This window comes from Ranitomeya imitator, chromosome 4, assembly GCF_032444005.1.
Source record: "Ranitomeya imitator isolate aRanImi1 chromosome 4, aRanImi1.pri, whole genome shotgun sequence".
In the NCBI taxonomy this organism is placed as follows: domain Eukaryota; kingdom Metazoa; phylum Chordata; class Amphibia; order Anura; family Dendrobatidae; genus Ranitomeya; species Ranitomeya imitator.
In genome coordinates this window covers 556941575-556956581 of record NC_091285.1, presented here as the reverse complement: position 1 = coordinate 556956581, position 15007 = coordinate 556941575, and positions in this window count along the sequence as shown.

Here is a 15007-nt window from a genome sequence, read left to right as displayed (position 1 = left end):
TCAGGTTTCAAGGGGTTTTCTAACCCAAGGCAAACTTTTGGCAAGCAGTGAAGCCTACAGAATACTAAGAGTGTAATGTGCACACTGTCAGGATTTGGCCATATTTGGCAATAATCTTTTGAGAGAAGAGAGAGAGAGAGACAATCTCCTCTTAACCCCTTCACAACTTAGCGATTATCTGTTTTTGCATTTTCGTTTTTTGTTCCCCTTCTTTCCCCTTCTTTTTTATTTTTCATCAACCTAACCTTGTGAGGGCTTGTTATTTGTGGGATGACTTGTACTTTTGAACAACACCATTGATTTTACCATTTAGTGTACAGGAAAACAGTAAAAACATTCCATGTGCGGTGAAATTGCAAAAAAAGTGCAATTAGACAATTGTTGTTTTTTTTTTACCATGTTTGCTAAATGCTAAAACTAGCCTGCCATTATGATTCTCCAGGTCATTACAAGTTCGTAGATATCAAACATGTATAAGTTCTTTTTTATTTAAGTGGTGAAAAACAATTCCAAAATTTATTTTTTTTAAAATGGCGCTATTTTCCGAGACCCCTAACTTCTCAATTTTTTGTGATCTGGGGCTTGTGAGGGCTTATATTTTGTACCCGGAGCTGACGTTTTTGTTGATACCATTTGAGTGTTCATATGATGTTTTGATCACCTGTTCCAGTTCATGGCTCAGGCCATGATCTGGGGTAAACCCTGACGTCACCGCACGAACACTGCCGACGCCAGCCGAAAATTGCCGATCGCTGAGCATTGGAGTGAATAACCCAGAAGTTAATGAGCGGCCCTCGGATGTAGATGAGGCCGGGAGACAGCGAGACTGGAGAACGCGTTGCTGGACCAGTAAGTATAATTATAATGTTTATTATTAAATTTATGCTTTGTTTTACAGCTGCCCCGGCCCCATCCCATATCTGTAAAGTCCAAGCTCGGGGTACAGACGCAAGTTTGCGTCATCTCCGGCCCCGAGCTCAAACTTTACAAAAAACTACCACGAACCTGCCGATCCCCATCATCAGGGGGTTCGCCCATCAGTAATAGAGATAGGTGAACATAAACAGTAAAGTTCAGGGTCTGTACCAAACACCTACTGTTTGATCATGGACCCGTTTGGTTTTGGCACCAAGAACACTGGATGTTTCCCACGCTGTGACCTGCTTCGCACTAATCACATCTCATCTCACAGATCTCACATCAACTTACGCTGATAATAACCGTCACCTGTGCAATAGGGAAATAAAAAAATGGCCTGGGTTCCCCTTTGTTTTTGATAACCAGTCAGGCAAAACTGACAGCTATGGGCTGCAACCCTCAGCTGTCAGTCACTAGTGTTGAGCATTCCGATACTGAAAATATCGGGTATCGGACGATATTCACTGTATCGGAATTCCAATACCGAGTTCCGATATTTTTGCGATATAAGAAATCGGAATCGGAAGTTCTTATAGTGCAATTATGCAGTATAAGGAAGTGTGGGCGGTGCGTGGGCGGTGCGTGGGTGGAGACTGGGTGTGTGTGTATGGGCGGTGTCTGTGAGTGACCGTGGGGCTCTCTGCATGTGTGCCGGGGCTCTATGCGGCGTGCGGGGTCTCTGTGTGGCAGGCGGGGGTCTCTGTGGGGAGTGCGGGGTGTCTCTGTGGTGGGCAGGGTCTCTGTGCGGCAGGTGTGGTCTCTGTGGTGTGCAGGGGTCTCTGCGGCCAGCCGGGTTCTCTGTGTGGTGGGCGGGGCGTGCGGGGTCTCTGCGGGGTGTGCGGTATGTCTCTGCAGTAGACGGGGTCTCTGTGAGGTGGGAGTGGTCTCTGTGGGGCGTGCGGGGTGTCTCTGCGGCGGGCGGGGTCTCTGTGCGGTGGGTGTGGTCTCTGTGGGGCATGCGGGGGTCTCTGCAGGGAGTGCGGAGGTCTCTGTGGGTCGTGCAGGGTATCTCTGCGGTGGGCGGGGTCTCTGTGCGGCGGGTGTGGTCTCTGCGGGATGTGCGGGGGTCTCTGCAGGGCGTGCTGGGGTCTGTGCGGGGTGTGCGGGGTGTGCGGGGGTCTCTGCAGGGCATGCAGGGGTCTGTGCGGGGTCTCTGTGGCGTGCGGCATGTCTCTGTGCAGGGTGTCTCAGTGCGGACATTGTCCAATGGGACTACAAGTCCTTCTGACGATGCCAACTACACTGACAGTGATTGACACATTAGCCAATGATGGGACAGTAATAGTCCCATCATCCGGCTAATGTGTTGAATAAGAAAAAAAATGCTACTCCATACATACTCCATACATACTCCATACATACTCCATACAGTACATTCGGCGAAAAAAACGGATCCGGTGGAAAAAAATGGATCTGGCGGAAGAAAACGGTCCTGTGGGAAAAAAAACGGATCCGGCGGAAAAAAAACGATCCGGTGGAAAAAAACTGATCCTGCAAATGTGCTCGCAGGATGTGTTTTACCCATAGACTTGTATTAGCGATGGATCGCGACCGATGGCCACACTTTGCATCCATTGTGCAAAGTATTTTGGCGGACCGTCAGCATGAAAAAACGTTCAAGTGAAGGCTTTTTTGTCCGTCGTGCCTGCCATTTTCTACCGCACATGTACGGCAGAAACTCCGTCCCTCCTCCCCGGACTTCAGAATGGGCAGCGGATGCGTTGAAAAACTGCATCCACTGCCCACGTCGTGCACAAATTTCACAACGTGCGTCGGTACGTCGGCCCGACGCATAGCGACGGACCCGTACCGAAGCAAGAGTGAAAGAGGCCTTAATGAGCATTGAATTTAAAAAAAAAAGCGGAAAAAAAACGGCGTGGGCTCCCGCGCAATTTTCTGCGCCAGAGGGGAAAGCCGACGGCCGGGGGCCAATATTTGTAGCCTGCTATGAATACCAGCCCGCAGCTGTCTGCGTAGCCTTTACTGGCTTTTAAAATAGGGGGACCCCCCAAAAAAAATGAAATGGGGTCCCCCTATATTTTATAGCCAGAAAGGCTACGCAGACAGCTGCGGGCTGATGTTCATAGCCTAGAGAGGGGCCATGGATATTGCCCCCCCCCGGCTACAAATACCATTCCGCAGCCACCCCAGAAATGGCGCATCTGTAAGATGCACCAATTCTGGCACTTAGCCCCTCTCTTCCCACTCTCGTGTAGCCGTGGGATATGGGGTAATAAGGGGTTAATGTCACCTTGCTATTGTAAGGTGACATTAAGCCGGGTTAAAAACGGAGAGGCGTCAATAATAAGACGCCTATCCATTATTAATCCGATAGTAAGAAAGGGTTAATAAAACATGCACACATTTGGAAAAAAGTATTTTAATATTCTTCATTTAACCATACTTACCATACTTCAGCGCCTGCAAAAAAACGTAAAATAATAAACCGTATACTACCTGTCTGCTGTAGTCCAATTAATAACGAGTGTCCCACGATGATCTCCCCTATAGAACAGTGACATCGGGTGATGTCACTGCTCTATAGGACCCTCAGTGACACACTGACAGGAGACAATGGCTCCTGCAGTGCATCACTGAGGTTACTAAAGTTCAAAGTCTTACTTTATGGCAATTGCTGCGTGGGAAAATTTCTCATGCAGCAATGCCATAAGTGACGCTAGGGACTATTTTTTTTACAGTGGCAGAGGAATCCATTCCTCCCGTCATTGTGTTTCTGGGGCCCCTGGAGAGCGGATGCAACAGCGGTTGCTGCCGTTCTCCACGGGAGATCGTTGTGGGAGACTCGTGGATTTCTGTGGACAGGGAGTATATTGGTTGTTTGTTTTTTTTCACCTTTTTTACAGATGACACTGGCTTCGGGGATCAAAGTGACAAGTAATGGTGAGTATGTAATCTATGTTTAATGTACTGTATGTCATGTATGTCATGTATGTAATGTATGACTGTACTGTATGGATTATGTATGGAGTATGTATGAAGTATGTATTTAGTATTTTTTTTTTCATTCTACACATTAGCCAGATGATGGGACTACTACTGTTCCATCATTGGCTAATGTGTCAATCACTGTCAGTGTAGTAGGCATCGTCCGATGGGACTTGTAGTCCCATTGGACAATGCCCGCACTGAGACACCCCACACAGAGACAAACCGCATGCCGTAGAGACCCCGCACAGACACCCTGCACAGACCCCCGCATGTCCTGCACAGACCCCGACACAGACCGCAGAGACCCTCAACACTAGTCCCCACCCAATGTTTTAAACTCTTTACATAACTTTATACTGGTTGTGTGTTTATTTACAATCTAGCTATTGGATTAGTAATGGAGAGGCATCTTATAGGCAAACCATGGATGTACGGGCCCTCCAATCATGTGAATGGGGTCCAGGTTCAGGTACTGTTCTGGTACCCAGACCAAACTTTTTTTAACTCTTTGGCCAAACCTGAACATTGATGGGATCACCAAACACTAGGGTTGAGCGACCTTGACTTTTTTAGAGTCGAGTCGGGTTTCGCGAAACCCGACTATCTCAAAAGTCGAGTCGAGTGGAATCGGCCGATTATCGCGAAAAGTCGGGGGTCAACCGAAACACGAAACCCAATGCAAGTCAATGGGGGAGCATAGTCGGCAGTGAGTGGAGGCCAGGAAAACATGTACAGAGCCCATTTTAATGGCAAAAACATCCATTCTTGTTACTGAAGCTTGTCAATCTTAATTTAGCTTATAATAATAGTAAGGCATTTGAAATTGGGTGTCATTTGGCTAAAGTTGTGGGGGGTAGGGCTGGTTCAAGTAATTAGTGGGCCCAGGAAATCTGGACCACGTCACGGCAGTGGAGCAGGGAGAGATAAGTATTTCAACTTTGCAAGTGCTGTGATCCTGAGCAAGCAGGGGGGGCCCACTCATTGGCATTGGCACTGGCACAGGGCCCCTCAAAGTACAGCGGTGTGTTTGCACGGCGGGGGCGCCTCCCACCGGCGGCAACACTTTTGCGTACTATGAGGGGCCCTGTGCCAGTGACGTCGCCAACGAGTATTCCTCCCCCCACCTGATGAAGGAACCTGCACCTTCATCTGCACCTTCCTCTTTGTCCCCGTGTAAGGTGGTATGGTATGCGGGAAGGGGGACCTGACTTTCAGCAGGGTCACAATCTTGCAGCGTAGCATGCACAGGGAATGTTGCGTTATGGGTCAATGTACCAGCAGACTCATCTATCACTGGCTGGGCAATGGGCAGGATGAGGGGGAAACAGATATGGGCCCAAAGAATAAAGTGGGCTAAATGCAGTTCAAAATTGGTACCAGGACTAACCAGGGGGCATTGTTTTGTTCAGTGGAAGACAACTGGAATGAGAGGCTGACACAGAGAGTAGGCCCAAATCAGTAAGTATGTGAAACCAGAACACATGAGCTGCGCGCACAGTGAACAAGCCCGTAGAGACATGTTCACACCACCAAGAGACTTGAAAACACAAAAAAGCACAGTAAAACCAAAAACACTGTTGCAAAAAAAATCACAGTGGACAGCAAGTGCTAGTAAAAAGATTGAAAAAACAGGGTATTTGGTTTATACGTTTTTTGCAAAAAATGTATATTAAGCCGCTCTACCAAATATCAAGGTATACCCATATCAGAGCAGTCCTAACTAATGTATGTAATCCCTATCTGATGTATTTAAAACCTGGTCATATGTACAATACCTGTATGAGCAGGATTCAGAAAAGGAATGTCCATGTGGACACGCTGGACAGAACGGCTCCTGTGCGCACAGCTCAAAAAAAGAGGGGTGCTGGCCTCCCCAGTCTTGTGGACACAAAAAAACAATTATGTGAAACCAGAACACATGAGCTGCGCACACAGTGAACAAGCACGTAGAGACATGTTCACACCACCAAGAGACTTGAAAACACAAAAAAGCACAGTAAAACCAAAAACACTCTGTTGCAAAAAAAATCACAGTGGACAGCAAGTGCTAGTAAAAAAATTGAAAAAACAGGGTATTTGGTTTACACGTTTTTTGCAAAAAATGTATATTAAGCCGCTCTACCAAACATCAAGGTATACCCATATCAGAGCAGTCCTAACTAATGTATGTAATCCCTATCTGATGTATTTAAAACCTGGTCATATGTACAATACCTGTATGAGCAGGATTCAGAAAAGGAATGTCCATGTGGACACGCTGGACAGAACGGCTCCTGTGCGCACAGCTCAAAAAAAGAGGGGTGGAGGCCTCCCCAGTCTTGTGGACACAAGAAAACAATTATGTGAAACCAGAACACATGAGCTGCGTGCACAGTGAACAAGCCCGTAGAGACATGTTCACACCACCAAGAGACTTGAAAACACAAAAAAGCACAGTAAAACCAAAAACACTCTGTTGCAAAAAAAATCACAGTGGACAGCAAGTGCTAGTAAAAAGATTGAAAAAACAGGGCATTTGGTTTATACGTTTTTTGCAAAAAATGTATATTAAGCCGCTCTACCAAACATCAAGGTATACCCATATCAGAGCAGTCCTAACTAATGTATGTAATCCCTATCTGATGTATTTAAAACCTGGTCATATGTACAATACCTGTATGAGCAGGATTCAGAAAAGGAATGTCCATGTGGACACGCTGGACAGAACGGCTCCTGTGCGCACAGCTCAAAAAAAGAGGGGTGGAGGCCTCCCCAGTCTTGTGGACACAAGAAAATAATTATGTGAAACCAGAACACATGAGCTGCGCGCACAGTAAGTAGTCTAAATGCAGTTCAAAATTGGCAAGAGTAGTAAACAGGTGGCACAGCTTTGTTCACTGTAGGAGAACAGCAAGGAGCGGCAGACACAGATAGAAGGCCCCAACCCAACTAGTAGGCCCACTGCAGTTTTAAAATTCCGATAGGCTGAAAACCAGATAATTGTAGGTCATTTTTTGTAAAGAAGACAGCTGTATTGAGTGGCGCAGCCAGACACTACAAGTAGGCCTTAAACCACAAAGTTGGCTCGACGCTGGTTTAAAAAAGGTTACATGGGTACACGTTCTGCATTGTTGTGCTCAGTGGAGGACAATTGGAAGGAGGGACCGCAGAAAGACTTTGTAGGCGTAAAATTACAAAATAGGCTCTATGCAGCTTCGATTATGTGGCAACCTGGAGAACACCTTGGAGCGCAGACACCGACTCTACGACCCAGACCCAACTTGTAGGCCTAATGTAGTGTTGTTTCAACAACTACTTAAGACGAGCATGAAGATTGAAGCAATGGAGAGGAAACCTGGAGAACACCTTGGAGTGAAAGACACCGTCTCTACAACCCCAGACCCAACTTGTAAGCCTAATGCAGTGTTGTTTTCAACAACTACTTAAGAAGAGCTAGAAGATCGAAGCAATGGAGAGGAAACCTGGGGAACACCTTGGAGCGGAAGACACCGTCTCTACACCCCAGACCTAACTTGTAGGCCGAATGCAGTGTTGTTTTCAACAACTACTTAAGAAGAGCTAGAAGATCGAAGCAATGGAGAGGAAACCTGGGGAACACCTTGGAGTGGAAGACACCGTCTCTACACCCCAGACCCAACTTGTAGGCCGAATGCAGTGTTGTTTTCAGCAACTACTAAACGAGAGCCAGAAGATCGAAGCAATGGAGAGGAAACCTGGAGAACACCTTGGAGTGGAAGACACCGTCTCTACAACCCCAGACCCAACTTGTAGGCCTAATGCAGTGTTGTTTTCAACAACTACTTAAGAAGAGCTAGAAGATCGAAGCAATGGAGAGGAAACCTGGGGAACACCTTGGAGCGGAAGACACCGTCTCTACACCCCAGACCCAACTTGTAGGCCGAATGCAGTGTTGTTTTCAACAACTACTTAAGAAGAGCTAGAAGATCGAAGCAATGGAGAGGAAACCTGGGGAACACCTTGGAGTGGAAGACACCGTCTCTACACCCCAGACCCAACTTGTAGGCCGAATGCAGTGTTGTTTTCAGCAACTACTAAACGAGAGCCAGAAGATCGAAGCAATGGAGAGGCAACCTGGGGAACACCTTGGAGTGGAACACACCGTCTCTACACCCCAGACCCAACTTGTAGGCCGAATGCAGTGTTGTTTTCAACAACTACTTAAGAAGAGCTAGAAGATCGAAGCAATGGAGAGGAAACCTGGGGAACACCTTGGAGTGAAAGACACCGTCTCTACACCCCAGACCCAACTTGTAGGCCGAATGCAGTGTTGTTTTCAACAACTACTAAACGAGAGCCAGAAGATTGAAGCAATGGAGAGGCAACCTGGGGAACACCTTGGAGTGGAACACACCGTCTCTACACCCCAGACCCAACTTGTAGGCCTAATGCAGTGTGGTTTTCAACAACTACTTAAGAAGAGCTAGAAGATCGAAGCAATGTAGAGGAAACCTGGGGAACACCTTGGAGCGGAAGACACCGTCTCTATAACCTAGACCCAACTTGTAGGCCGAATGCAGTGTTGTTTTCAACAACTACTAAACGAGAGCCAGAAGATCGAAGCAATGGAGAGTAGGGTTGAGCGACCTTTACTTTTATAGGATCGGGTTTCACGAAACCCGACTTTTTCAAAAGTCGGGTCGAGTGAAATCGGCTGATCCTATAAAAAAGTCGGGGTCGGCCGAAACTCGAAACCCAATGCAGTGCATTGGGTTTCCAATGGTTCCCAGGGTCTGAAGGAGCGGAAACTCTCCTTCAGGCCCTGGGATCCATATTTAAGTGTAAAATAAAGAATTAAAATAAAAAATATCGCTATACTTACCCTCTGACGCGCCCTGGTACTAACCGGGAACCTTCCTTCCTTCGAATCAGCGCTTCCAGGACCTTGCGGTGACGTCGCTGTGACGTCGCGGCTTGTGATTGGTCGCGCGGCCGCCCATGTGACCGCTCGCGCGACCAATCACAAGCTGCGACGTCACCGCGACGTCACGCCAGGTCCTGCAAGCGCTGATTCTTAGGAAGGAAGGCTGTCGGAAAGAAGCAGGGCGCGTCCGAGGGTGAGTATATTCCTATTAGGTATATACTCACCCTCGGACGCGCCCTGCTTCTTTCCGGCAGCCTTCCTTCCTAAGAATCAGCGCTTGCAGGACCTTGCGTGACGTCGCGGTGACGTCGCGGCTTGTGAATGGTCGCGCGAGCGGTCACATGGGCGGCCGCGTGAGCGGTCACATGGGCGGCCGCGCGACCAATCACATGCCGCGACGTCACCGCAAGGTCCTGGAAGAGCTGATTCGAAGGAAGGAAGGTTCCCTGTTAGTACCAGGGCGCGTCAGAGGGTAAGAATAGCGATATTTTTTATTTTAATTCTTTATTTTACATTAAATATGGATTCTGATACCGATTTCCGATATGGCAAACATATCGGAAATAGGGATTGGAATTCCGATGCCATATTCAGAAGATCGCCGACTTCATGGCCGACCCCACACAGGGGTCGGTGTTATGAAAGGCAATTCAGAACCACAATGGACATAGCGGTCAGAACACATACAGTGATCTGACAATAACCCAAAATCATAGAACGAGCTCTGAGACGTGGGAACTCTGCAGACCGCAATCCCTAATCCTCTCCAAAACACAACTAGAGGCAGCCGTGGATTGCGCCTAACGCTCCCTATGCAACTCGGCACAGCCTGAGAAACTAACTAGCCTGAAGATAGAAAAATAAGCCTACCTTGCCTCAGAGAAATACCCCAAAGGAAAAAGCAGCCCCCCACATATAATGACTGTGAGTAAGATGAAAAGACAAACGTAGGGATGAAATAGATTCAGCAAAGTGAGGCCCGACTTTCTAATCAGAGCGAGGATAGGAAAGATAACTTTGCGGTCTACACAAAACCCTAAAGAAAACCACGCAAAGGGGGCAAAAAGACCCTACGTACCGAACTAACGGCACGGAGGTACACCCTTTGCGTCCCAGAGCTTCCAGCAAAACAAATAGACAAGCTGGACAGAAAAAATAGCAAACAAATAGCAAAGAAGCACTTAGCTATGCAGAGCAGCAGGCCACAGGAATGATCCAGGGAGAAACAAGTCCAACACTGGAACATTGACAGGAAGCATGGATCAAAGCATTAGGTGGAGTTAAGTAGAGAAGCACCTAACGAGCTCACAAGATCACCTGAGGGAGGAAACTCAGAAGCCGCAGTACCACTTTCCTCCACAAACGGAAGCTCCCAGAGAGAATCAGCCAAAGTACCACTTGTGACCACAGGAGGGAGCTCTGCCACAGAATTCACAACAGAACCCCCCCTTGAGGAGGGGTCACCGAACCCTCACCAGAGCCCCCAGGCCGACCAGGATGAGCCACATAAAAAGGCACGAACAAGATCGGGAGCATGGACATCAGAGGCAAAAACCCAGGAATTATCTTCCTGAGCATAACCCTTCCATTTAACCAGATACTGGAGTTTCCGTCTTGAAACACGAGAATCCAAAATCTTCTCCACAATATACTCCAACTCCCCCTCCACCAAAACCGGGGCAGGAGGGTCGACAGATGGAACCATAGGTGCCACGTATCTCCGCAACAATGACCTATGGAATACGTTATATATGGAAAAAGAATCTGGAAGGGTCAGACGAAAAGACACAGGACTAAGAACCTCAGAAATCCTATACGGACCAATGAAACGAGGTTTAAACTTAGGAGAGGAAACCTTCATAGGAATATGACGAGAAGATAACCAAACCAGATCCCCAACACGAAGTCGGGGACCCGCACAGCGTCTGCGATTAGCAAAACGTTGAGCCCTCTCCTGGGACAAGGTCAAATTGTCCACTACATGAGTCCAAATCTGCTGCAACCTGTCCACCACAGTATCCACACCAGGACAGTCCGAAGACTCAACCTGTCCTGAAGAGAAACGAGGATGGAACCCAGAGTTGCAGAAAAATGGCGAAACCAAGGTAGCCGAGCCGGCCCGGTTATTAAGGGCGAACTCAGCCAAAGGCAAAAAGGACACCCAGTCATCCTGATCAGCAGAAACAAAGCATCTCAGATATGTTTCCAAGGTCTGATTGGTTCGTTCGGTCTGGCCATTAGTCTGAGGATGGAAAGCCGAGGAAAAAGACAAGTCAATGCCCATCCTACCACAAAAGGCTCGCCAAAACCTCGAAACAAACTGGGATCCTCTGTCAGAAACGATATTCTCTGGAATGCCATGTAAACGAACCACATGCTGGAAGAACAATGGCACCAAATCAGAGGAGGAAGGCAATTTAGACAAGGGTGCCAGATGGACCATCTTAGAAAAGCGATCACAGACCACCCAAATGACTGACATCTTTTGAGAAACGGGAAGATCTGAAATAAAATCCATAGAGATATGTGTCCAAGGCCTCTTCGGGACCGTCAAGGGCAAAAGCAACCCACTGGCACGAGAACAGCAGGGCTTAGCCCAAGCACAAATCCCACAGGACTGCACAAAAGTACGCACATCCCGCGACAGAGATGGCCACCAAAAGGATTTAGCCACTAACTCTCTGGTACCAAAGATTCCAGGATGACCAGCCAACACCGAACAATGAACCTCAGAGATAACTTTATTCGTCCACCTATCAGGGACAAACAGTCTCTCCGCTGGACAACGATCAGGTTTATTAGCCTGAAATTTTTGCAACACCCGCCGCAAATCAGGGGAGATGGCAGACACAATTACTCCTTCCTTGAGGATACCCGCCGGCTCAGACAAACCCGGAGAGTCGGGCACAAAACTCCTAGACAGAGCATCCGCCTTCACATTTTTAGAGCCCGGAAGGTACGAAATCACAAAGTCAAAACGGGCAAAAAACAGCGACCAACGAGCCTGTCTAGGATTCAACCGCTTGGCAGACTCGAGATAAGTCAAGTTCTTATGATCAGTCAATACCACCACGCGATGCTTAGCTCCTTCAAGCCAATGACGCCACTCCTCGAATGCCCACTTCATGGCCAGCAACTCTCGGTTGCCCACATCATAATTTCGCTCAGCAGGCAAAAACTTCCTGGAAAAGAAAGCGCATGGTTTCATCACTGAGCAATCAGAACCTCTCTGCGACAAAACAGCCCCTGCTCCAATCTCAGAAGCATCAACCTCGACCTGGAACGGAAGAGAAACATCTGGTTGACACAACACAGGGGCAGAAGAAAAACGACGCTTCAACTCTTGAAAAGCTTCCACAGCAGCAGAAGACCAATTGACCACATCAGCACCCTTCTTGGTCAAATCGGTCAATGGTTTAGCAATACTAGAAAAATTGCAGATGAAGCGACGATAAAAATTAGCAAAGCCCAGGAACTTTTGCAGACTTTTCAGAGATGTCGGCTGAGTCCAATCATGGATGGCTTGGACCTTAACAGGATCCATCTCGATAGTAGAAGGGGAAAAGATGAACCGCAAAAATGAAACCTTCTGCACACCAAAGAGACACTTTGATCCCTTCACAAACAAAGAATTAGCACGCAGGACCTGAAAAACCGTTCTGACCTGCTTCACATGAGACTCCCAATCATCCGAGAAGATCAAAATGTCATCCAAGTACACAATCAGGAATTTATCCAGGTACTCTCGGAAGATGTCATGCATAAAGGACTAAAACACTGATGGAGCATTGGCAAGTCCGAACGGCATCACTAGATATTCAAAATGACCCTCGGGCGTATTAAATGCAGTTTTCCATTCATCGCCTTGCTTAATTCGCACCAAATTATACGCACCACGAAGATCTATCTTTGTGAACCAACTAGCCCCCTTAATCCGAGCAAACAGATCAGATAACAATGGCAAGGGGTACTGAAATTTAACCGTGATCTTATTAAGAAGGCGGTAATCTATACAAGGTCTCAGCGAACCATCCTTCTTGGCCACAAAAAAGAACCCTGCTCCTAATGGCGACGATGACGGGCGAATATGCCCCTTCTCCAGGGATTCCTTCACATAACTGCGCATAGCGGTGTGCTCAGGTACGGATAAATTAAACAATCGACCTTTTGGGAATTTACTACCAGGAATCAAATTGATAGCACAATCACAATCCCTATGCGGAGGTAGGGTATCGGACTTGGGCTCATCAAATACATCCCGGTAATCAGACAAGAACTCTGGGACCTCAGAAGGGGTGGATGACGAAATTGACAGAAATGGAACCTCACCATGTACCCCCTGACAACCCCAGCTGGTCACCGACATGGATTTCCAATCTAATACTGGATTATGGACTTGTAGCCATGGCAACCCCAACACGACCACATCATGCAGATTATGCAACACCAGAAAGCGAATATCCTCCTGATGTGCAGGAGCCATGCACATGGTCAGCTGGGTCCAGTACTGAGGCTTATTCTTGGCTAAAGGTGTAGCATCAATTCCTCTCAATGGAATAGGACACTGCAAGGGCTCCAAGAAAAACCCACAACGCTTAGCATACTCCAAGTCCATCAAATTCAGGGCAGCGCCTGAATCCACAAATACCATGACAGAATACGATGACAAAGAGCAGATCAAGGTAACGGACAGAAGAAATTTTGACTGTACCGTACCAATGGTGGCAGACCTAGCGAACCGCTTAGAGCGCTTAGGACAATCAGAGATGGCATGAGTGGAATCACCACAGTAGAAACACAGCCCATTCAGACGTCTGTGTTCTTGCCGTTCAACTCTGGTCATAGTCCTATCACACTGCATAGGCTCAGGTTTAATCTAAGGTAATACCGCCAAATGGTGCACAGATTTACGCTCACGCAAGCGTCGACCGATCTGAATGGCCAAAGACATAGACTCATTCAAACCAGCGGGCATAGGAAATCCCACCATGACATCCTTAAGGGCTTCAGAGAGACCCTTTCTGAATATAGCTGCAAACGCAGATTCATTCCATTGAGTGAGCACGGACCACTTTCTAAGTTTCTGGCAATATACCTCTATCTCACCCTGAGCCTGACAAAGAGCCAGCAAATTTTTTTCTGCCTGATCTACTGAATTAGGCTCATCGTACAGCAATCCAAGTGCCAGGAAAAACGCATCGATATTACTTAATGCAGGATCTCCTGACGCAAGAGAAAATGCCCAGTCCTGAGGGTCGCCACGCAAAAAAGAAATGACGATCCTAACCTGTTGAACTGGGTCACCAGAGGAGCGAGGTTTCAAAGCCAGAAACAGTTTACAATTATTTTTGAAACTCAGAAATTTAGTTCTATCTCCAAAAAACAAAACTGGAATAGGAATTCTCGGTTCTAACAAAGAGTTCTGAACCACAAAATCTTGAATATCTTGAACTCTTGCCGTGAGCTGATCTACACATGAAGACAGACCTTTAATGTCCATTGTTACACCTGTGTCCTGAACCACCCAAATGTCTAGGGGAAAAAAAGGCAAAACACAGTGCAGAGAAAAAAAAAATGGTCTCAGAACTTCTTTTTTCCCTCTATTGAGAATCATTAGCACTTTTGGCTTCCTGTACTGTTATGAAAGGCAATTCAGAACCACAATGGACATAGCGGTCAGAACACATACAGTGATCTGACAATAACCCAAAATCATAGAACGAGCTCTGAGACGTGGGAACACTGCAGACCTCAATCCCTAATCCTCTCCAAAACACAACTAGAGGCAGCCGTGGATTGCGTCTAACGCTCCCTATGCAACTCGGCACAGCCTGAGAAACTAACTAGCCTGAAGATAGAAAAATAAGCCTACCTTGCCTCAGAGAAATACCCCAAAGGAAAAGGCAGCCCCCCACATATAATGACTGTGAGTAAGATGAAAAGACAAACGTAGGGATGAAATAGATTCAGCAAAGTGAGGCCCGACTTTCTAAACAGAGCGAGGATAGGAAAGATAACTTTGCGGTCTACACAAAACCCTAAAGAAAACCACGCAAAGGGGGCAAAAAGACCCTCCGCACCGAACTAACGGCACGGAGGTACACCCTTTGCGTCCCAGAGCTTCCAGCAAAACAAATAGACAAGCTGGACAGAAAAAATAGCAAACAAATAGCAAAGAAGCACTTAGCTATGCAGAGCAGCAGGCCACAGGAATGATCCAGGGAGAAACAAGTCCAACACTGGAACATTGACAGGAAG